Source organism: Aquarana catesbeiana, linkage group LG09 (genome assembly GCF_042186555.1).
Source record: "Aquarana catesbeiana isolate 2022-GZ linkage group LG09, ASM4218655v1, whole genome shotgun sequence".
Lineage (NCBI taxonomy): Eukaryota > Metazoa > Chordata > Amphibia > Anura > Ranidae > Aquarana > Aquarana catesbeiana.
This window is the reverse complement of record NC_133332.1, coordinates 177,981,838-178,004,003: the sequence shown is the minus strand read 5'-3', so window position 1 is coordinate 178,004,003 and position 22,166 is coordinate 177,981,838.

Genomic DNA, 22,166 nt, shown 5'->3' with positions numbered 1-22,166 from the left:
CTATGTGAAATAATCTTTTAATGCTGAGGATTGGACTGTCTCTGGCATGCCTCTTATTTTTAATTTGTACCTTCTGGAACGGTCTTCTAAGTCAGAGATCTTACAGTACCTGACCGCGAGAATGTGTTTCCAGCGCGATCCCAAAAAACTTTCGCGATGAGCGACAGGCATTGCTGACAGGTGTCTGGTATGAATCATGAGGGGGAACGCCGCGCCAAATTTTAAATAAAAAACTGGCATGGGTTCCCCTCCAGGGGCATACCAGGCCCTTAGGTCTGGTATGGATTTTAAGGGGAACCCCTTTGTTACGTACCTGGTAGGTTTTGAGCCGGAAGTGCAGAGAGAGACCTCCCCTACGGCTCCCACTCACGGCCCTCTGGAATGGAAACAGAGGACACAGGAGTAAGGAGTGGTATGGGTGCCTGGCAGGATCAACAGTTACCCAGAAGTCCAAGAGTGGTGGGAACTCAGGAACCAGGAACTGAAGAGAAGACTGGAGCCTGGAACGCAGACTGGAGCCAGGAACAACAGCAGGTAAGTAGGCAGGAAACTGGAGTGCTAGACTGGAACCAGGAACAACAGCAGGTAGCAGGCTGGTACTGGAATGCTGGATTGGAACCGGGAACAACAGCAGGTAGCAGGCTGGTATTGGAACACTGGACTGGAACCAGGAACAACAGCAGGTAGCAGGCTGGATACTGGAACGCTGGACTGGAACCAGGAACAACAGCAGGTAGCAGGCTGGTACTGGAATGCTGGACTGGAACCGGGAACAACAGCAGGTAGCAGGCTGGATACTGGAATGCTGGACTGGAACCGGGAACAACAGCAGATAGCAGGCTTAATGCCCCTACTGGAGATGATTAACCCCAAAAATTGTATACTTTCCTGTTCAAACTCACACTTCTCTGCCTTTGCATATAAGCCATGCTGTCGAAGCTGAGCCAACACACTTCTGACTTGCCTGCGGTGAGATTCAAGGAAAAAAAGAGAAGATTAGTATATCGTCTAGGTAGACGATGATAAACAGGTCTAGAAAGTCTCGTAAAACATCATTGATGAAATACTGGAATGTAGCAGGGACATTACACAATCTGAAGGGCATCACCAAGTATTCAAAATGCCCATAGCGGGTACGGAAGGCAGTCTTCCACTCATCTCCACCCCTGATATGAACCAAATTGTAGGCTCCATGGAGGTCAAGCTTAGTGAACACAGTGGCAGTTCCAAGTCTTTGGAACAATTCTGGTACCAGGGGAAGAGGATAACGATTTTTTACTGTAATTTTATTTAGTTCATGGTAGTCCACGCATGGTCGAAGGGTATGATCCTTTTTCTGTACAAAGAAGATGCCTGCGCCTTCCGGAGACGTGGACGGGGGAATGAAGCCTTTCTTTAAGTTTTCATCGATATACTCCTTTAATGCCCCTTGTTCTACCTCTGTTAGAGGGAAAATCCTTCCGAATGGAATCTCTGCTCCAGGGAGCAACTCGATAGGACAGTCATAGGCCCGGTGGGGAGGCAAGGCCTCTGCCCCCTGTTTACTAAACACATCTAGAAAGTCATGGTAAGCCTCGGGAATAGACTGATGTACGCTGGAATCTGTGTCCAGGCATAGCAAGGTAGTGGCCCTATGAGCATCTCAAGATCCGCAGAACTGCTGACAATAGGAAGAAGAAAAGGTAACCTCTCCTGTGGCCCAGTTGATGTCAGAATTGTGTGCTTGCAACCAAGGCATGCTGAGGATTATGGGGAACAAGGGTGAAGCAATGATGTCCAGGCGTAGCAATTCTTGATGAGAGTTAAATATGATAACAGGTATTGGAGCAGTCTCTTGAGTGACAGGTCCGGATTTGATAGCGGTCCCATCAGGCAGATGGATGGAGAGTCCATGGGCCTTTGACAATAGGGGAATCTGGTGTTTTGCAGCAAAAGAGGAATCCATGAAAAATTTGCAAGCTCCGGAGTCAATAATGGCAGTTATTTGCAGAGTCTTTCCTGAGAGCTGTAATGAGATAGAGAGAGCAAGGTGAGAAGTGCTCTTGGCCAGAGGAACAACATAGTCAGTAGACAGGGAGAGGCACTTACGGAGCTTAAGAGGGCAGTTCCTGACGTAGTGTCCAGGTTCCCCGCAGTACAGGCACAGATTATTCATCCAACGACGTTGACGCTCCTCCTGGATGAGCAAAGGCCGAAGGACCCCCAACTGCATAGGTTCAGGTGGGTTAAACATGGAGGTAGGTGGCACTGGTGAAGTATGATTTAGAACTTTGGGAAGCATCCACGTTGAGCGAGAAAATCCTGTAGCTCTTTCTGCCCTACGTTCCCTTAAGCGGCGATTGATCTGAATGGCCAGATCGATGAAAGCATTCAGAGTCTGTGGTATACCAACCCTGGCTAACTAATCCTTCAAAGAATCAGAAAGTCCCATACGGAATTGTTAGCGGAGGGCCGCATCATTCCAGTTTGTGTCTGCGCTCCACCTTCTAAATTCAGCCACATAATCCTCTGCTGCCCTGCATCCCTGCTGAAGGGTACGCAGTGCAGTTTCCTCAGTCACAGAGAGCTGGGGGTCTTCATATAACTGGGCCAATGCATCGAAGAAGGTGGTGAGGTTGGTCAGAGATACATCCTTTTGTTCCAAGAGACGATGGGCCCAGGTTTGGGGATCGCCTGTAAGTAAGGAAATCACGAAGCCCACCTTGGTGGCCTCCAAGGAAAAGGTGCATGGCTGGAGGGCAAAAAATAGTTCACAGGAATTGCGAAAGGCCCTGAATTTATGTCAGTCTCCGGAGAATCTTTCAGGTGTCGGAACTCTGGGTTCTGGAGGAAGCATCACCACTGTTGGGGAAGGCCCAGCTGAAGAAGCGGAAGCAGGAGGGGCTCCCTGGATACCGGTAGGGTTAGACAAAGTTAATACCCGTTCTTCCAGCCGGGTGTATTCTTGCTGCAGATTCTTGGCTGCTTCAGTCAATCCTGCCAGGTGTGCACATAGTTCCTCGATGGGAGAGGTTCCCTGCTCAGGCTCAGACATGGCTGTCTGCTACTGTCACATACCTGGTAGGTTTTGAGCCTAATGTGCAGAGAGAGACCTCCCCTACGGCTCCCACTCACGGCCCTCTGGAATGGAAACAGAGGACACAGGAGTAAGGAGTGGTATGGGTGCCTGGCAGGATCAACAGTCACCCAGAAGTCCAAGAGTGGTGGGAACTCAGGAACCAGGAACTGAAGAGAAGACTGGAGACTGGAACGCAGATTGGAGCCAGGAACAACAGCAGGTAAGTAGGCAGGAAACTGGAGTGCTAGACTGGAACCAGGAACAACAGCAGGTAGCAGGCTGGTACTGGAATGCTGGACTGGAACCAGGAACAACAGCAGGTAGCAGGCTGGATACTGGAACGCTGGACTGGAACCAGGAACAACAGCAGGTAGCAGGCTGGATACTGGAATGCTGGACTGGAACCAGGAACACAGCAGGGAGCAGACTGGTAACAGGGATCAAGCGGAAGGATAGTCAGACAGGCCAGTGGTCGATATCAGGCGGACAGTATAGGTACCAGGGATCGGACAGGAGAATGGTCTAAGCAAGCCAGAGGGTCAGATGCAGGCGGATAGCTGGATAGTCAAAACAGGAAGCCGGGTCAGGTAACAGAAGGTTTCAGATCAGGTTTTTGGCACACGGAACGCTGTAGAGCAGACAGTGGGGACTGAGTATGACAAGCAGGTTTAAATAGCCCGCCTGGTGCCTACGGGGATGCGCGTGCGCTGTAGCACCCGTACGCGAGTGAGCCTGGAACGCTGATTACTGGAAGGATCTTCCTGACACCCCTATGCCGGAAAAATGGCGTGGGGGTCCCCCCCAAAATCCATACCAGACCCTTATCTGAGCACGCAGCCCGGCCGGTCAGAAAAGGGGGTGGGGACGAGCAGGCGCCCCCCTCCCTCCTAAATCATACCAGGCGGCATACCCTCAACATGGGGGGTGAGCGCTTTGGGGCAAGGGGGGCGCCCTGCAGCCCCCCCACCCCAAAGCACCTTGTCCCCATTTTGATGAGGACAAGGGCCTCTTCCCAACAACCCTGGCCGTTGGTTGTCGGGGTCTGCGGGCGGGGGACTTATCGGAATCCGGGAGCCCCCTTTAATAAGGGAGCCCCCAGATCCCGGCCCCCCACCCTATGTGAATGAGTATGGGGTACATCGTACCCTTACCCATTCAACTGGGGGAAAAATTGTCTATAAAAAAACACACTAGACAGGTTTTTAAAGTAATTTATTAGTCAGCTCCGGGGGTCTTCTTCCGACTTCGGGGGTCTTCTTCTGACTTCCTTTCCCGATGAGCGAGCCATCTCAGCTCTGGCTCCCACGACGGGGCTCGCAGGTGTCAAATCTCGCCGAGATTTGACATTTGCAGTGTGAGAAGCATGTCTCTCAATGTAGTGTCCAGCACAGGCTGATTAGTAGTGGGATATGCAGCGATGGAGTTATCTATAGCTGGGCACATAGGGAAGCTAATGAACTATGGCTCACCTAAGTGTCTGTGCTGTGACCTGTGAGAGCTTCAATTTTGATTTGGCGGGGCTCGTGGACGGTGTGGAGGCAAGGGAACCATTCCCATGCAGATGAGGAGAGGATATTGCTGTGTGTGCAGCATTCTGTTGTGCCTGTGAGAAGTTCGGGCTGCCGCGGGATGCAGCCTCAGGTCCACCGGTGCCATTCTGGAAGCTGTTTTTCCCCGGGTAGAATTCTGTGAGTTTCAGTGGAGCTGATCTCTCATTCCTTCGTTTGGACATGGTCCTGGTGTTATGGTGGGTCAATTGATCCGGTTGTTGTGTATTTTTGACGTGATCACCCGTCGCTTAGAGCCCCAGAAAGCCGCCGTCCCTCAGAGCTGTTTCAGTAAGCAGCTATCTTGGTCGTCTTCCGGCCACACCACCATGTTATTAAATCTTATGGAAGGCTCCGGGCACTGCTAAGATAGCAGCGGGCCACTGGATGAAGTCTGAAGCAGTGATTCACAATGGAGGGTCAGGCCATCTGGAAAATAAGCACTGGGAGAGATGCAAGGAAGGGATTAGGAGAAGCAGGGCTATGTAATTTGTGCTCCAGGCGTGCAGGCACTTGGATATTTGCGGATGAAAATCGGGACCCAGACCCTGCCAAAACGTCCACCACAGCTCACTTTCCGGGCTCAAAAAGTTAGGCTTGGGCAGGAGATGTTCGGGGACAGACAGGGCAGTAGAACAGGCTCATGAGGGTACGATGGAGGAAGGATGGTTGGAGATGTCCGAGGGCAGACAGGGCTGACAGCTCTCCATAGGTCCCAAGATGACGGCCGGCCACGCATGTGTGGAGCCTATCGCAGCCTGGATATTCACACAATTGGCCATCCAGGCTTGGAAATTTAAGCTGGGGCAGAGGCAGGAGATGTCCAGGGACAAGTAGGGTTGTGAGGCAAACTCACCAAGGTGCGCTGAAGGAAGGATGGCGATGGATGGCTGAAGGATGACCGTTCTCCGTAGGCCTCAAGATGGCGGCGGGCCTCAGATGTGTGGAGCCAGCCGCAGCTTAGATATCTGCACGAACTGTCGTCCGGGCTCGGAAATTTAGGCAGGGGCAGAGGCAAGAGATGTCCAGGGACAAGTAGGGTTGTGAGGCAGGCTCACCAAGGTGCGCTGGAGGAAGGATGGTGGTGGATGGCTGAAGGATGACCTTTCTCTGTAGGCCTCAAGATGGCAGCGGGCTGCAGATGTGTGGAGCCGGCCGCGGCTTGGATATCTGCACAATCTGTCGTTCAGGCTCGGAAATGTAGGCAGGGGCAGAGACAGGAGATGTCCAGGGACAAGCAGGGTTGTGAGGCAGGCTCACCAAGGTGCGCTGGAGGAAGGATGGCGGTGGATGGCTTTAGGATAACTGGAGCTCCTCTTTAGTGCGTCCTCCTTGGCTCACGTCCAGACACGCCCCCTATAAACATATTAATACTTTTAAATGTATAATGATCTTTCCATTTTGGGTAACAAAACTGTAAATTAGAGTAACCACTCTGCTCTTAACAGGATATTTGGATAGCGCAGTAAATTTACCTTTTATGCCAATAAAACTTAACCAAAAAGTGCATTCTATGCATCCTAAAATATAGAAAAATATAAGAAATCAAATCATTATTATTCTACCAAAAAATAAAATAAAAGCCTCATGCATGTGTCCTGCTTCTTAATATAGGGTGTCAACAATGCCAAGAGTTGTTGAAAGCAGGAGACCATCATCCGGGAGATAATTCAGAAAAACATCTGGATTATTCTCCTGGAGCTCCCGCAGCAAAGGCATATGACATAATTGGTCACGATTAATAAAGCAACCAATTTTTGGTCCAAGAACTCCTCCTGTTCCTGGACTGGACTTGGGTCAAAGAATAACTCCAAGGCCAATAATATATAACACGTTATCTCCTCCGATGTTCAGAAATGAACTGAAAAGCATGAAATAAAAAGCACAAACTGAAAAGCACAGAATGAAAAGCGCGAACTGAAAAGCATGAAATGAAAAGCACAAAATGAAAAGCGCAAATCAACACTCACCAAACTTCTACTAACACAAAATTAGCAGAAGGATCCCAAAAGGTGGTGCTAAAGAGCTGAAAAAAAACACGTAGTACGTCATTACGTTCGTATTTGTCTGCAAGACAAAATCCAGCCACACGCCTTCGGACAAAAGTCCGAGGTTTTGTCTGACGAAAATCCGATCGTGTGTACAAGGCTTAACTGTTGACAACATGAAAGTCTCTTTACTTTTCTGTGCAGGTAGTGCGTGGTTGTAGTAGCATCCTCAATGCAATGTAAAGTAAAGCTCATGCAATGTAAAGTTGCTCATATATGTATAGATAATTTAACAGATTCCTTCATCCACAATAAAAACAGCATGGATGGATGAATCTCCTATTGTGAGCTATTGAATTCTGACAAAATACCCAAATAGGGCTTGGATGCAGGAGTTGTGCAGGCGACAGCTTTCCACCTGACACCTTCAACAAAAGCCTATTAAAAAAATGGACTTTTGTCAATCCAGGGTGTTGGTGACAGGGTGACATACATAGCAAGTTTCAGCTGATTCAGCAGGAATTTTCCAAAATTCAATGCATGTTTGCCCGACTTTACAATAACTTCTAAGATTCACACAGGGGTGTTTTAAGAAATCAGTGGGCCTATGTGGAAGATCATAAGTTTGGCCCCACTGCTTAATAAAAAAAAATATATAGTGTGCCACCATTAAAAGTGGGCATAGTTTTCATTGTTGCAGAAACATTGCTAGGATTGTAAAAGACCTGGGACATCTTTTGTCATACAAAGTAGAGAAGTAATGAGGTGCGCATAGAGCACCTGGGCAAGCAGTGGGTGTGGCCAAATAGTGATGAATGTGAGATGGGCTTAAAGGGCATGGTTAAATAAAACAAAAGATTTCTTGTACCCATAAAATAGGCATATGATGTGTACACATGGGCGGACTTTTCGTCCGGACTGGTCCGACGGGACGAATCCGTCAGACAATCCGACCGTGTGTGGGCTTCATCAGACCTGCAGCGGACTTTTTCAGTTGAAAATAAGACGGACTTTAGATTTGGAACATGTTTCAAATCTCTCTGATGGACTCGATCCGTCAGAGAGATCCGCTCGTCTGTATGCTAGTCCGACGGACATAAAACAATGCTAGGGCAGCTGTTGGCTACTGGCTATCAACTTCCTTATTTTAGTCTGGTCGTACGTCATCACATACGAATCCGTCGGACTTTGGTGTAATCATGTGTAGGCAAGTCTGTTAATTCGAAAGTCCATCAAAAGTCCTTTGAAAGTCTGTCGGACCTTTGATGCCGAAAAGTCCCGCCCGTGTGTACACTGCATTAGATTGCTTTGCCACAAGTATAAGTTTCATAGACATGTATAAACCTCTGCACAATTATTAAAAAAATAAAATAATAAAACTCTTCCAGTACATATGATTTTGTGTACACTGAAAATAGACTACAAAGCTAATACTTTGAGCCAACCTTAAGGAAGAAAATAATTGAAATAGTCAGGGATAGGGATGAGCCAAACACCCCCCAGTTGGGTTCGCACCAGAACCTGTGAATGGACCGAAAATTTGCACGAACATTAGAACCCCATTGATGTCTATGGGGCTCGAATGTTCAAAATCAAAAGTGCTCATTTTAAAGGCTAATTTGCATGGTATTGTCCTAAAAAGGGTTTGGGGATCTGGGTCCTGCCCCAGGGGACATGTATCAATGCAAAAAAAAACTTTTAAAAACGGGAGCAGTGATTTTAATGATGCTTAAAGTAAAAAAAAAAAAGTGAAATATTCCTTTAAATATCGTACCTGGGGGGTGTCTATAGTATGCCTGTAAAGTGGCGCATGTTTCCCGTGCTTAGAACAGTCCCTGCACAAAATGTCATTTTTAAAGGAAAAAAAGTCATTTAAAACTGCTTGCGGCTTTAATGTAATGTCGGGTCCTGGCAATATGGATGAAAATCAGTGAGACAAACGGCATGGGTACCCCCCAGTCCATTACCAGGCCCTATATACTCTGAACAGCAGTATACTATACAGGTGGTGCAAACAAGACAGGGACAGTAGGTTTGTTGTTAAGTAGAATCTGTTTGTAATTTTGAACTGGTACATTTTTAATAGGGATGAGCCGAACACCCCCCGGTTCGGTTCACACCAGAACCTGCGAACGGACCAAAAATTTGCACGAACGTTAGAACCCCATTGATGTCTATGGGACTCAATTGTTCGAAATCAAAAGTGCTCATTTTAAAGGCTAATTTGCATGTTATTGTCCTAAAAAGGGTTTGGGGACCCGGGTCCTGCCCTAGGGGACATGTATCAATGCAAAAAAAACTTTTAAAAACGGCCGTTTTTTGGGAGCAGTGATTTTAATGATGCTTAAAGTAAAAAAAAAAGGAGTGAAATATTCCTTTAAATATCGTACCTGGGGGGTGTCTACAGTATGCCTGTAAAGTGGCGCGTGTTTCCCGTGCTTAGAACAGTCCCTGCACAAAATGTCACTTTTAAAGGAAAAAAGTAATTTAAAACTGCTTGCGGCTTTAATGTAATGTTGGGTCCTGGCAATATGGATGAAAATCAGTGAGACAAACGGCATGGGTACCCCCCAGTCCATTACCAGGCCCTTTGGGTCTTGTATGGATATTAAGGGGAACCACACACCCAAATTAAAATAAGTAAAGGTGTGGGGCCACCAGGCCCTATATACTCTGAACAGCAGTATACAGGCGGTGCAAACAAGACAGGGACTGTAGGTTAAGTAGGGACTGTAGTGATGTTAAGTAGAATCTGTTTGTAATTTTGAACGGGTACATTTTTAACGTGTTTAGCTCCAGCCAAAAAATCTTTTTTAAGCTTTTTGGAAAACATAGGGAAGGGTTATCACCCCTGTGACATTTCTATTGCTGTCTTCCCTCCTCTTCAGAAGATTTCACCTCACTTTTTGTCCCAATGACAAATGTTTTTTGAAAATTTGGGGTTTTTTGTGGAACAAGGATTGGAAAGCATCAGTGGAAAGGAGAAATGTTTTTCCCATATTAACTCTTACAGGAAAGAATTTCCCTTCCTAGGGGTAGATTTCATCTCACTTCCTGTTGTTTCCTTCCATTTGCAAGTAGGATTCGTTTGTAAGTTAGATGTTTCAAAGTAGGGGCCTGCCCTATATACTCAGCAGAAATTTGGGCCTTAGGTGTTGTTGTGGCCACAACACTGTAAGCCCTCACAGGGCCCTGCTGTGAAATATTAGATCAAGAATTGTAATTACATGCCCCTGTTGAACAGGGGCAGAAAAATTGGGCCTTTGGTGGTGGTGGTGGTTCTGGTGCCACAACACTGTAAGTCCTCACTCGCTCTTGGTGGGCGCAGAATTAGGCTCTGCTATGAAATATTAGATCAAGAATTGTAATGACATGCCCCTGTTGAACAAGGGCAGAAAAATTTGGCCTTTGGTGGTGGGGGTGCTGCTGGTGCCTCACTCGCTCTTGGTGGGTGCAGAAACGGTCCCTGCTGTGAAATATTAGATCAAGAATTGTAATTACATGCCCCTGTTGAACAAGGGCAGAAAAATTGGGCCTTTGGAGGTGATGTTGGTGCTGGTGCCACGACACTGTAAGTCCTCACTCGCTCTTGGTGGGTGCAGAAATGGGCCCTGCTGTGAAATATTAGATCAAGAATTGTAATTACATGCCCCTGTTGAACAAGGGGAGAAAAAATGGGCCTTTGGTGGTGGTGGTGGTGCTGGTGCCACAACACTGCAATCCCTCACAGATACTCTAGTTGGAACGCAGGAACGAGCCCTGCTGCAAAGTATTGCATCAAAAATTGTAATTACATGCCCCTGTTGAACTGGGGCTGAAAAATTAGGCCTTAGGCACTGGTGCTGGTGCCACAACACTGCAACCCCTCACAGATACTCTAGTTGGAATGCATGAACGAACCCTGCTGCAAAGTATTGCATCAAAAATTGTAATTACATGCCCCTGTTAAACAAGGGCTGAAAAATTGGGCCTTAGGCACTGGTGGTAGCGCCCAGAACCAAAAATGTTCTTACAAGCTATCAGCGTGATCATTGAGGAAGAAGTGGATAATTACTCAGGATAGTCACTCAGCATCAGCATAGGCAGACTTTGAAGGGATCTGAGATTTCAAAAAAAATTATTCGGTTACATCAGCATCAGGTGCTTGGTAGCTGGTGGTGATCCAAGACTGATAAATTTTTATGAAGGTCAGTCGATCGACCGAGTCGGTGGACAGATGCACCCTGTGATCGGTTACAAAGCCTCCAGCAGCACTGAATGTGCGTTTCGAAAAAACGCTGGATGCAGGACAGGCCAGTAGCTCAATTGCATACTGTGCAAGCTCTGGCCAGTGATCCATCCTCAAGACCCAGTAACCCAGAGGATTTTCGGTGGGAAAGGTGTGCAAGTCAGATCTTGCCCCTAGGTATTCCTGCACAATGTAAAACAGATGCTGGTGATGGTTGCTGGAACCGATCATACCTTGGGGCTACGAACCAAAAAATTGTCTGAACGCATCGGTCAGATGGCCGCCTTCTCCACCGCTCCTTCTTTGACTGACCAAAGCCTCAGTAACACGCTGTCCAGAAAAAGGAGTTTGTAACCTCCCAGTCTCTGGGAACACGTTGCACAGACCTTTCTGCAAGGCCTCCCGAAGATGTTTCATCCTCTGCTGCCTCTGCAATGGCAAGATAAGGTCTGCAACCTTACCCTTGTTACGTGGATCAAGGAGGGTTGCCAGTCAGTATTAGTCCTTCTCCTTGATACCACGAATATGAGGATCCTTACGCAGGCTTTGCAGGATCAGGGAGGCCATGCAGCATAGGTTTGCTGAGGCATTCGGTCCGGAGTCCTCTGGGTCACTAAGGACGACATGGTCCGCAGCCACCTCCTCCCAGCCACGTACAAGTCCATGTGTTTCTTGGGACTGATCCCTTAAAGACTGCTGCTGATGCTGAGTGCCAGGCTCCACCTCCATACTGACACAATCCTCCTCCTCCTCCTCCTCGTCCTCTTCCTGTGTGATCGGCGGGCACACAGGAACACTGTCTGGATAAAGGGGGCCTTGAGAGCTAAGGAAGTCCTCCTCTTCCTGCCTCTGTTCTGCCTCAAGTGCCCTGTCCATTATTCCACGCAGCGTGTGCTCCAACAGGTGGACAAGGGGGACAGTGTCACTGATGCATGCACTGTCACTGCTCACCATCCTCGTGGCCTCCTCAAATGGTGACAGGACAGTGCATGCATCCCTGATCATAGCCCACTGGCGTGGGGGAAAAAACCAAGCTCCCCTGACCCTGTCCTGGTGCCATAGTCGCACAGGTACTCATTGATGGCCCTCTGCTGCATGTGCAGCCGCTGCAGCATGGCCAACGTTGAGTTCCACCTGGTGGGCATGTCACAGATTAGGCGGTTTTTGGGCAGGTTAAACTCCTTTTGCAGGTCCGCCAGCCGAGCACTGGCATTATATGACCGGCGGAAATGCACACAGACTTTCCTGGCCTGCCTCAGGACATCCTGTAAGCCCGGGTACCTGCCCAAGAACCGCTGCACCACCAAGTTAAGGACGTGAGCCAAACAGGGCACATGGGTCATTTGTCCCTGTTGGAGGGCAGAGAGGAGGTTGGTGCCATTGTCACAAACCACCATTCCTGCCTTAAGTTGGCGTGGCTTCAACCACCTCTGAACCTGCCCCTGCAGAGCTGACAGAACCTCTGCCCCAGTGTGGCTCCTGTCCCCCAAGCACACCAGCTCAAGCACCGCATGGCATCTTTTGGCCTGCATACTTGCGTAGCCCCTTGAACGGCTACGGAACACCACTGGTTCCAAGGACAAAGCACAGGAAGAGGCCATGGAGGAAGAAGAAGAGGAGAGGGTGGAGGAGAGAGGTGTGTCACAATCATTAGTAGTGGCATTTTGGAGGCATGGTGGTGGAACAACCTCCAACACTACTGCACCTTGTCCTGCATCCTTCCCAGCTGCCAGCAGAGTCACCCAATGCGCGGTGAAACTTAGGTAACGTCCTTTTCCATGCCTGCTGGGCCATGAGTCAGCGGTAATATGCACCTTACCGCTGACTTCCCTGTCCAGCGAGGCATGGACATTGCCTTCCACATGCCGGTAGAGAGCCAGAATCGCCTTCTGTGAGAAAAAGTGGCGTTTGGGTACCTGCCACTGAGGAACCGCACATTCCACAAACTCACGGAAGGGGGCAGAGTCTATCAACTGAAAAGGCAGCAGTTGAAGTGCTAGCAATTTTGCCAAGCTAGCATTCAACCGCTGGGCATGTGGATGGCTGGGAGCAAACTTATTTTGGCGGTGCAGCAGCTGGGGCAGGGAAATTTGCCTGGTACAATATGACATCGGTGTACCGAAAGCAGATTGCCCACAAGTATGTGGCTGTGACACACCTAATTCTACACCTTCATTCCTCTCAGTGCAGGTCTCAGAGAGGACTGAAGGTATAGTGGGGTTGGAGATCTCAGCTAATGAGGAGCAAGGAGAGGTCCTCTTTGTTCTTTTGTGTGGGTCTTTTAGATATGCTTGCCAACTAACTGCATGGCAGGTAAACATATGTCTGGTCAAGCATGTTGTACCCAAGCGGGAGATGTTTTGGCCACGCGAGATACGCTTGAGACATATGTTGCAAATAGCAGCGGTGCGATCTGATGCACTCGTCTCAAAAAAGCCCACACCAAAGAACTTTTGGAATAACGTGCAGAGACAGCAGCGCCCTGCACATGCGGAGCTCGTTGGTGATGTGCCGCCTCCTCCTCTCTCCTATCAGGCACCCACGTTGAGTCAGTGACCTCATCATCCCCTCCCTCCTCATCACTGGAGCAAACCTGGCAGTATGCTGCAGCAGGGGGAGCATGACTGCCAGATTGCTGTCCTTCTTTGGCACCCCCTCTGTCCGTGCTCACGTTACTGCCTTCATCTAGCTCAGTATCATCATCAGAGCCTTCCAAACGGTGGCCATCCTCCTGGAGCATATACCCAACACTGTGGTCAAACAGTTCGAGGGACTCCTCAGGAGGACATGGTGGGGCTAGGGAAGGAGTCACTGATGACACTGAGCCGAGGGAAGAGGCCGCTGCTTTGCCAGACAAAGTACCCTGAGCATGGGTGAGAGAGGATGAGGAGGATGAGGACGGCTTGGTCATCCACTCGACCAAGTCTTCCGCATGTTGCGGCTCAACACGGCCAACTGCCGAAAAAAAGGCCAAGCGTGTCCCACAGCCACGTGCTGATGAGGATGCACCGTCTTCACGACCAGCACTAGACACAGAGCCTGCTTGCCCTCTTTTATTGGCTTGTGACTGTCTGCCTCTCCTTGTTGGCCTTCCAGACATACTAATGGCCTGTAGCTGCACTAAGCTGGGATATATATATATATATATATATATATATGTACTGATACTGCAGCTAGCAAAATCAACTGCCTGCCGTATGAGAACACCACCAACCTTCTACAGGTAGCTTTATCTGAACAGTGTGCAGAGCTCGCAAAAAAACAACTTGTAGCTTTTTTAGCTGCCTGTGGTAGTGATAGGATCAGGAAAACACCACCAACCTTCTACAGGTAGCTTTAGCTGAACACTGTGCAGAGCTCGCAAAAAAATAACTTGCAGCTTATTTAGCTGCCTGCGGTAGTGATAGGATCAGGAAAACACCACCAACCTTCTACAGGTAGCTTTAGCTGAACACTGTGCAGAGCTCGCAAAAAAATAACTTGCAGCTTATTTAGCTGCCTGCGGTAGTGATAGGATCAGGAAAACACCACCAACCTTCTACAGGTAGCTTTAGCTGAACACTGTGCAGAGCTCGCAAAAAAATAACTTGCAGCTTATTTAGCTGCCTGCGGTAGTGATAGGATCAGGAAAACACCACCAACCTTCTACAGGTAGCTTTAGCTGAACACTGTGCAGAGCTCGCAAAGAAATAACTTGCAGCTTATTTAGCTGCCTGCGGTAGTGATAGGATCAGGAAAACACCACCAACCTTCTACAGGTAGCTTTATCTGAACACTGTGCAGAGCTCACAAAAAAATAACTTGCAGCTTATTTAGCTGCCTGCAGTAGTGATAGGATCAGAAAAACACCACCAACCTTCTACAGGTAGCTTTAGCTGAACACTGTGCAGAGCTCGCAAAGAAATAACTTGCAGCATATTTAGCTGCCTGCGGTAGTGATAGGATCAGGAAAACACCACCAACCTTCTACAGGTAGCTTTAGCTGAACACTGTGCAAAGCTCGCAAAAAAATAACTTGTAGGTTTAGCTGAACACTGTGAGGAGGACGCACCACACTAACTTGTAGTTTTAGCTGAACACTGTGAGCAGGACGTACTACACTAACTTGTAGCTTTAGATGAACACTGTGCAGAGGTCTCACTACACTAACTTGTAGTTTTAGCTGAACACTGTGAGCAGGACGCACTACACTAACTTGTAGCTTTAGCTGAACACTGTGCAGAGGTCTCACTACACTAACTTGTAGTTTTAGCTGAACACTGTGAGCAGGATGCACTACACTAACTTGTAGCTTTAGATGAACACTGTACAGAGGTCTCACTACACTAACTTGTAGTTTTAACTGAACACTGTGAGCAGGACGCACTACACTAACTTGTAGCTTTAGATGAACACTGTGCAGAGCTCGCAAAAAAATAACTTGTAGGTTTAGCAGAACAATGTGAGGAGGACGCACCACACTAACTTGTAGTTTTAGCTGAACACTGTGAGCAGGACGCACTACACTAACTTGTAGCTTTAGATGAACACTGTGCAGAGGTCTCACTACACTAACTTGTAGTTTTAGCTGAACACTGTGAGCAGGACGCACTACACTAACTTATAGCTTTAGCTGAACACTGTGCAGAGGTCTCACTACACTAACTTGTAGTTTTAGCTGAACACTGTGAGCAGGATGCACTACACTAACTTGTAGCTTTAGATGCACTACACTAACTGTAAATAGTCTAGCTGCCTGACTGTGGTATTAATAGGATCAAAAGAACACCAGCAATTTTCTTCAGGTAGCTGTAAATACTGTAACAAGACAAGCCTGCCTGTCAGTAGGAAGATGACAGGAATGGATCTAGCTAAACTGAATACAGTGTATATATAATACACTGTAAGTGCAGCTAACTCACTGACTGTCCTGCCTAATCTAGCTAACTCAAATGAAATGACACTGTCTCTCTCTCTCTATCTAAGCACGCCGGAACACACTACACAGGGCCGCCGTGCAGGCGGCCTTATATAGTGTGGGGCGTGTTCTAAATCCCCTGAGCCATAATTGGCCAAAGCCACCCTGTCTTTGGCCAATTACAGCTCTCTCTACCGACGACACTGTGATTGGCCAAACATGCGGGTAATAGTGCATGCTTGGCCAATCATCAGCCAGCAATGCACTGCGATGCCGCAGTGAATTATGGGCCGTGACGTGCCACGCGAATTTGGCGCGAACGGCCCATAACGTTCGGAATTCGACGAACGATCGGACAACCGATGTTGGTTGTGGTGGTGCTGGTGCCACAACACGGTAAGTCCTCACAGATACTCTTGGTGGGCATAGAATTGGGCCCTGCTGTGAAATATTAGATCAAGAATTGTAATTACATGCCCCTGTTGAACAGGGGCAGAAAAATTGGGCCTTTGGTGGTGGTGGTGGTGCTGGTGCCACAACACTGTAAGTCCTCACAGATACTCTTGGTGGGCACAGAAATGGGCCCTGCTGTGAAATATTACATCAAGAATTCTAATTACATGCCCCTGTTGAACAAGGGCAGAAAAATTGGGCCTTTGGTGGTGGTGGTGCTGGTGCCACAACACTGTAAGTCCTCACTCGCTCTTGGTAATTACATGCCCCTGTTGAACAGGGGCTGAAAAATTGGGCCTTAGGCGCTGGTGCTGGTGCCACAACACTGGAACCCCTCACAGATGCTCTAGTTGGAGCTCAGGAACTAGCCCTGCTGCAAAGAATTGCATCAAAAATTGTAATTACACGCCTCTGTTAAACAGGGGCTGAAAAATTGGGCCTTAGGCACTGGTGCTCGTGCCACAACACTGCAACCCCTCACAGATACTCTAGTTGGAGCACAGGAACTAGGCCTGCTGCAAAAAATTGCATGAAAAATTGTAATTACATGCCCCTGTTAAACAGGGGCTGAAAAATTGGGCCTTAGCAGGCCCGGATTGGCCATAGGGCAAACCGGGCAAATGCCCGGTGGGCCAGGGCCACCGGGCCGCATGTCCTCGCTTGCAGGACCAAGGCAGGCTGCTCTTTAAGACCTCGCCAGTCCCCCGTCCTTTCCGCGGCTGCCCAGCTGCCAGTTCAGCTCAGGCTCAGCCATCGGCATCAGAGGGACGGAAGCATGAAGGGGGGAGGAGCTAGAGGAGACACCTCTCCACGGCCGCCAGTATAGTTCAGCCGTTGGTGGTGGGGGGCATGACCACGAAGGGGAGAGGAGCCTGCTGCAGCCAGATCAGAGAGAACGTACGTAAGTGTGGCGCCCTGTATCCTGAATAGTAGGAGTGGTGGGGGTGGATGCATATAGAAGAATTATTCTCTCCATCTTCCTCTTGCAGTCTCTGAATGCCTGCTTCTGCTACCCTCCCTCTTGCAGGCTTTCAGGTACTGCGGGAGGAAGATGGAGAGAATAATTCTTCTATATGCAGCCACCCCCACCGCTCCTCCTGTCCTGCTTATCTTTGCTGCCCCCACAGTGTTCTCTACCCCCCACAGTGCTCTCCACCTCCCCCATGCTCTCTGCTGCCCCTCTGTGCCCTCTGCCCCTCTCCATGTGCTCTCCACCTCCCACCCTGTGATTAGGGATGAGCTTCGAGTTCGAGTCGAACTCATGTTCGACTCGAACATTGGCTGTTCGCAAGTTCGCCGAACAGCGAACAATTTGGGGTGTTCGTGGCAAATTCGAATGCCGCGGAACACCCTTTAAAAGTCTATGGGAGAAATCAAAAGTGCTAATTTTAAAGGCTTATATGCAAGTTATTGTCATAAAAAGTGTTTGGGGACCTGGGTCCTGCCCCAGGGGACATGGATCAATGCAAAAAAAGTTTTAAAAACGGCCATTTTTTCAGGAGCAGTGATTTTAATAATGCGCAAAGTCAAACAATAAAAGTGTAATATCCCTTTAAATTTCGTAGCTGGGGGGTGTCTATAGTATGCCTGTAAAGGGGTGCATGTTTCCCGTGTTTAGAACAGTCTGACAGCAAAATGACATTTCAAAGGAAAAAAAGTCATTTAAAACTACTTGTGGCTATTAATGAATTGCCGGTCCGACAATACACAAAACACAAAAGTTCATTGATAAAAATGGCATGGGAATTCCCCACAGGGGAACCCCGAACCAAAATTAAAAAAAAAAATGATGTGGGGGGTCCCCCTAAATTCCATACCAGGCCCTTCAGGTCTGGTATGACTATTAAGGGGAACCCTGGCCAAAAAAAAAAAAAAAAAACGGCGTGGGGTCCCCCCAAAAATCCATACCAGACCCTTATCTGAGCACGCAACCTGGCAGGCCATAGGAAAAGAGGGGGGGACGAGAGAGCGGCCCCCCCTCCTGAACCATACCAGGCCACATGCCCTCAACATTGGGAGGGTGCTTTGGTGTAGCCCTCCAAAACACCTTGTCCCCATGATGATGAGGACAAGGGCCTCATCCCCACAACCGTGGCCGGTGGGTGTGGAGGTCTGTGGGCAGGGGGCTTATCGGAATCTGGAAGCCCCCTTTAACAAGGGGACCCCCAGATCCTGCCTCCCCCTGTGTGAAATGGGAAGGGCCTACCATTTCATTAAAAAACTGTCAAAAATGTTAAAAATGACAAGAGACAGTTTTTGACAATTCCTTTATTTAAATGCTTCTTCTTTCTTCTTTCTTCTATCTTCCTTCATCTTCTTCTTCTTCTTCTTCTTCTTCTTCTTCTTCTTCTTGTTCTTCTGGCTCTTCTGGTTCTTCCCCTGGCATTCTTGTCCAGCATCTCCTCCGTGGCATCTTCTATCTTCTTCTCCTCGGGCTGCACCGCATCCATGGCATGGGGGGAGGCTCCCGCTCTTCTCTTCATCTTCTTCTCTTCTTCTCTTCTTCTCTTCTTCATCTTCTTCTCCGGGCCGCTCCGCATCCATGCTGGCATGGAGGGAGGCTCCCGCTGTGTGACGGCGTCTCCTCTTCTGACGGTTCTTAAATAACGGGGGGCAGGGCCACCCAGTGACCCTGACCCCCCTCTGACGCACGGGTCACCGGGTGGCCCAGCCCTCGTTATTTAAGAACTGTCAGAAGAGGAGATGCCGTCACACAGCAGGAGCCTATACTGTCTGCTTATGTTTTTTATATACCATCCTGCACACCCACCACCCGAATCGCCTGAAGTACTAGATGGGACCCTTGCCTGCTGGTGTTTTTTTTATTGGATTACAAGCTGTTGAATCGCAGCAATAAGGTGAGCTGCTTGCGAGCACAGAGGTGTCCTCACTGAAGACTTTTTTTTCCCTTTCCTGTGGCTTGTGGACTTGCCTTTTTGGAACTGATGACTCATTGTTTGAGCACTTTGTACTACAAGGTGGTGGGGCTGTTCACCATTTATTTATTTACTTGGAGTCACTAATAAGAATTTGCTGAGTTACCACATATGTGCTAGTATGATTCCTTTTTTTCGTTTCAGTATTTACAATATTTTGTATGTGCTAGTATGATACTAGCCCTCATGCACATGGACTTTTTTTGATTTATATATTTTTATTTGGTTCAATATATATATATATATATTCTTTTTATAGCTTTTTATACGTTTTAGGCAATTTTGTTTCCTATTCGGATTTAGTGCCCATGTGACCGCACTTTATTACATTTCATTATACTGTTATATTTTGTATAATTTTTTCATTTTGCCTTTTTGGAACGGATGACTCATTGTTTAAGCACTTTGTACTACTAGGTGGTGGGATTGTTCACCATTTATTTATTTACTTAGAGTCACCAATAAGTATTTGCTGAGTTACCACATATGTGCTAGTATGATACTAGCCCTTTTGCACTGAGATTTTTCTTCTAATAAGTATTTGCTGAGTTACCACATATGTGCTAGTATGATACTAGCCCTTTTGCACTGAGAACTTTCTTTTCTTTTGTTTCAGTATTTACAATATTTTTCATGTGCTAGTATGATACTAGCCCTCATACTTATTATACTTTTTTAAATACATTTTTTTACTCACCTCTCTATACATTTGAGCTAGCCCCTTCCCCTTCCTCTTCCCCCCTTCCCCTTTTTATCACAGCGCAATCACCACTCACTTTATTCATACCACTTTTGTCTGTTTGGATCAGCCATTTAGGTGTTGCAGCAGTGCCCCTTAGCATAGGTATTTCTGACAGCACAGGAGTTTCTTCATCATTTATCTATTAGCTTTAAATGACTTTTTTTCCTTTAGAAATGTCATTTTGCTGTCAGACTGTTCTAAACACGGGAAACATGCGCCACTTTACAGGCACACTATAGACACCCCCCCAGTACGAAATTTAAAGGAATATTACGCTTTTATTGTTTCATTTTAAGCATGATTAAAATCACTGCTCCCGAAAAAACAGCCGTTTTTAAAACTTTTTTTGCATTGATACAGGTCCCCTGGGGCAGGACCCAGGTCCCCAAACACTTTTTATGACAATAATTTGCATATAAGCCTTTAAAATTATCACTTTTAATTTCTCCCATAGACTTTTAAAGGGTGTTCCGTGGCTTTCGAATTTGCTGCAAACACCCCAAATTGTTCGCTATTCGGCGAACAGGCGAACGCCCGATGTTTGAGTCAAACTTACATTTGACTCGAACATCGGGACCATCCCTAGTGGTGAGGAGGAGTTGGTGAATACACCTGTCTGCTGGAGGCTGCTAAAAAGATCCTGCAAGGACTGTTAAACCCTTGAGGTAAAGACCCATCCATGAACTGTATGTGCCTTTTTACTTTTACTTTTAATTTGTGCTGAAGATAAGCGGACTTTATTTTGTATTTTTTGTGCTTGTGTGCTGCTGGAAGCCTTATTTTGATTTGCCTGCTAAAAATAAAAGCCTTTTTGTTTAAAGTTTAATGGCTTTGCACTCGGTCCTGTGGAGCTACAATCCCCCCAAACTTTACAATATATATATAATTATACAGAGAGATATAAAGATATAATTGAGAGAAGTAAAGTCTACATATTCTATTATTTATATATTTATATATATATATACACAGTATATACACTATATTACCAAAAGTATTGGGGAGCCTGCCTTTACACGCACATGAACTTTAATGGCATCCCGGTCTTAGTCTATAGGGTTTATTATTGCATTGGCCCACCCTGGGAAGGCTGTCTACAAGGTTTAGGAGTGTGTCTATGGGAATGTTTGAGCATTCTTTCAGAAGCGAATTTATGAGGTCAGGCATTGTTGTTGGACCAAAGATGTTCTATTGGGTTGAGGTCACTTATCCATGTCTATATGGACCTTGCTTTGTGCACTGGAGAACAGCCATGTTGGAACAGGAAGGGGGCCATCCTCAAACTGTTCCCACAAAGTTGGGAGCATGAAATTGTCCAAAATGTCTTGGTATACTGATGCCTTAAGAGACCCCTTCACTGGAACTAAGGGGCCAAGCCCAACCCCTAAAAAACGACCCCACACTATAATCCCCCTCCACCAAATTATTTGGACCAGTGCACAAAGCAGGGTCCATAAAGACATGGATGAGCGAGGTTTAGGTGGAGGAACTTGACTGGCCTGCACAGAGCCCTGAACTCAAACTGCTAGCCAGGCCTTCTTGTCCACATCGCTGGCTGATCTCACAAATGCACTTCTGGAAGAATGGTCAAACATTCCCATAAACACACTCCTAAACCTTGTGGACAGCCTTCCCAGAAGAGCTGAAGCTGTTATAGCTGCAGAGGGTGGGCTAAATCAATATAGAACCTTATGACTAGGATGCCATTAAAGTTCATGTGTGTGTAAAAGCAGGCATCCCAATACTTCTGGTAATATGGTATACAGTGCCTTGCAAAAGTATTTACCCTCCTTGGCTTTTTACCTATCTTGTTACATTACAGCCTTTAGTTCAATGTTTTTTAAATCTGAATTATATATGATGGATCAGAACACAATAGTCTAAGTTGGTGACGTAAAATTAGAAAAATATGTACATAAAACTATTTTTCAGAAATAAAAAACTGAGTGTGCGTATGTATTCACCCCCTTTGTTATGAAGCCCACAAAAAGCTTCGGTGCAACCAATTACCTATAGAAGTCACATAATTAGTGAAATGATGCCCACCTGTGTGCAATCTAAGTCTCACATGATCTGTCATTACATATACACACCTTTTTGAAAGGCCCCAGAGGCTGCAACACCTAAGCAAGAGGCACCACTAACCAAACACTGTCATGAAGACCAAGGTGCTCTGGTCTGATGAGACTAAAATTGAACTTTTTGGCCATCAAAGAAAATGCTATCTCTGGAGCAAATCAACACATCACAGTACCCAAAGAACACTATCCCCACGGTGAAACATGATGGTGGCAGCATCATGCTGTGGGGATGTTTT